The sequence below is a fragment of the Populus euphratica genome, unplaced genomic scaffold (genome assembly GCF_000495115.2).
Source record: "Populus euphratica unplaced genomic scaffold, PopEup_1.0 scaffold55.1, whole genome shotgun sequence".
Classification (NCBI taxonomy): Eukaryota; Viridiplantae; Streptophyta; class Magnoliopsida; order Malpighiales; family Salicaceae; genus Populus; species Populus euphratica.
Window position 1 is genome coordinate 623,733 of NW_011499921.1, and position 3,280 is coordinate 627,012.

Sequence of the window (3,280 nt, forward strand, 5' to 3'; positions counted from 1 at the left end):
GTGCTAATGTTAAAAATAAATTTTAAAAAATAAATAAAATATTATTTTAATATATTTCTGAACAAAAAATACTTTAAACTACAGTTATAATTATATTCCTAAACTAGATACCTGAGAAAATCTTTAAATTCGCAGTCTTTTATAGAAGTTTCAACACATGCACCAACCACTAATAAAAGATGGAGGGAAATAAGTAGAAGAAGTGCATGAAGAGAAATACTAGAAAAAGATATCTTAAAGGATATTAGTAGAAACATTTGGAGTGGCTAAAAGCAAATGATCGAGCTTCATAATAAATACATGGCGTCCTATACATCAATAACACGAAGAGAAATACTATACATTAATTAATGATGCTCTATATAATTTTTTCAAATTATATATATATATATATATATATATATATATAAAATATTTGTTTGATATTTGAATTGTCGTTTTCTAGCTAGGCTAAATAATTCACTTCCAGCTGTGGATTGCCGACATGGGAACTCGTCCATTTGGAGCAATGCACAATAATTGTCATATTATTATTTGAAATACAAAAAATAATAATAATGAATTTCGTGCCTATAAATAAGTTAAACGTGGTAAATTGAATATCTTATCCTTAATTGCCAAATGTCAATAAGGATAAGCCTCCGAATCCCGTCTAGAATTGTGTTTCCTAAAATATTTGATTTTGTAAATGTTTTTAAAATCATCTTAATATATTAATGTTAAAAATAAAAAATATTATTTAAATATATTTTTAAATATAAAACATTTAAAAAAATAATCTATATCATATTCTCAAACAGTAAAATAACATGTCACTAATTGCTGGTCTTTAATTTCTAGTATAATGCGGCAGACTCTTTGTTTTGCATAGACATGAACATACTCATCGACTCCTCGGTACCAAGACCAACATTCATGGTATCACTCTTGGTTTGAAAATTATATGATCAGAAAAGATAAAATCTAAATCTAATTTCTTAGTGTAATTACTTTTAGTAATATGGTGAAAATCGTGTTATTAAAATATATTTTTTATTAAAAATTAATTTTTTATATATTTTGAATTGTTTGATATATTTATCTCAAAAATAATTTTTTAAAATAAAAAATATTATTTTAATATATATATTTTTTAAAAAAACTATAACTACACTCCCAAAAAATAAGTTCACTAATAACAGTTTCAAATGGCTTGAAATTGAGAAATTAATAATAAAAAAATTGAGTATCCAAAATTGAGAATTTTCAACGTTTTTTTTTCCTATTCATCCTTGCACAAGTCCATGCTAATCCTCCACGTATCATACTAATTTGAAATTATCAGATGTCCCCGAACAGACGAAAAAAGAAAAGACAAAAGAGACGATATTGAGGCAAATAAAAAAGCTAATTTGAGCTACTGGAGAAAGAAATAAAATAAAAATTGCAATAAAAAAAGCCCTATGTTATTACATGAATGACGACTTCCATTTCAAACTCATTCAACAGAGCTATTCTCCATTCTTCCCGAAAAGTCTTGGACAAAGAGGATTCAAAGCGCAACGATGTGGAAATTTTCACGCCGGCCTCTAGGCTGTCGGAATTCTAACCATGCAATTTCCAGATATTCAAGAACTTGACCTTTCGCTGCCGAATACCCTCTTTTCAACATGCTAAGATGGGAGGGAGGTTCGCTCTTGTAAGCCATCTACAAGGCAAAATGTACAGGCTGTTCATCGCCATGTGAAAACAAGGCAGGCTCAATGGGAACTGCTCCGCTGCAGCCCTTGTCGAGGTGTTTTTGAAGTTTTTTTTATTTTTAAAGTATTTTATACTCAAATATATATATATATATATATATTAATTTCAAAATTTACCCCATTCATGTTTAAAACAATATAATGAACGGTGGAGAAAGCTCAGGGAAGCAGCCTGCACTGCTAACAAGATGCAAACTTTGCTGCAAGATGGGATAGGGTGTCTTTGCCGTCTGTTTAGAGTCAATGGTGGGCAATAATAACGTTTTGAAGAGCTCATGAGGCATCCGTATCGGTGGACATATCTGTGTCAAGCGATTGGATTCGCATCCCGTCGTTCTTTGAAAATTAAAATCACTTCTGTGCACAGAGAAATAAATCACGACAAGCTCCAAAAGTCAAGATGTAATTCATGAAAAAGTGGATCTAAAAGGAGTGGTTGTACCTATCAAAAAAACCCAATTGAAAATAGGAGGTGGGCTGTGTGTTTTGTTCATGGGCTAGGCTGATATAGGATCTCCAAGTTTTACTGTTGACCCAAAATGTTCAAGAGAATTTTGTGTTGTTTCCCACAAAATTAATTGATCTTGTTTTTATCGAATACATATAAAAACAATATCTTCTTAATATAATATGAGATTGAAGAAGTAAATTGATGGAAGATCAATTATTTGACCTTAAAATAATTTATTATGGAAATGTGATTTAGACAGTGTTTCCAAAAAAAATATTTTTATCTAAAAAATTTATTTTTTTATATTTTAAATTATTTTGATGTATTAATCTTGAAAATAAATTTTAAAAAATAAAAAATATTTTTTTAAAAATAACTATAACTATATTTACAAACAGACTTACAAAGAAGTGCAGGTAGCATGTGATTTTTTCTGCAAGTGGAGAAACCCAAGGAAGATGAAGGAGCAGGCCTCGTACAGCTAAGCCCACTCTAAAACGCTGGATTGCCTGTCCAAGGGGTTGGCCCAGCAAAGGCCTTCCTTTCTTTTTTCTTTTTCCCTCATTTTATTCTGATTTTTTTTTTTTTAAAAAAAATCTTTGAAACCGAGCCTTCATTTCACCCCTTTCTTTTTCAACAATCTCTCAAATTTGGAATTTTGTTATACACACTAGTCTTTCTAAGCTCAACAGACTTTAATATTAATCATGATTTAATATTTCAATCTTGAAACCTCTTCGTTTAATTTTTTTATTTAGTTTAGAAGATGGTCTAACATGATCTAATCAATTTGAATGTTCTAAAAATAATTTAACTTGCAAATAAAAAAATTACAAAAATAAAAATTAAAAAAATGATAAAATTAGTAAAAAAATTTTATTTTTATCTAACTTCATACTTAGCCTGAATTTAAAAAACTAAACCATGATTCCTTAGTTGATATGATTAATCAAAAGATAACATAATTAATTAGTAGATAAAGTTTGATAATAAAATTAATTGAAAAAACCTTGAACTCACTCCTTACTTGATCTAAATTTAAAATTAAATCATCAGATTATAGTTATTAAAAAAGTATTTAATGATATAT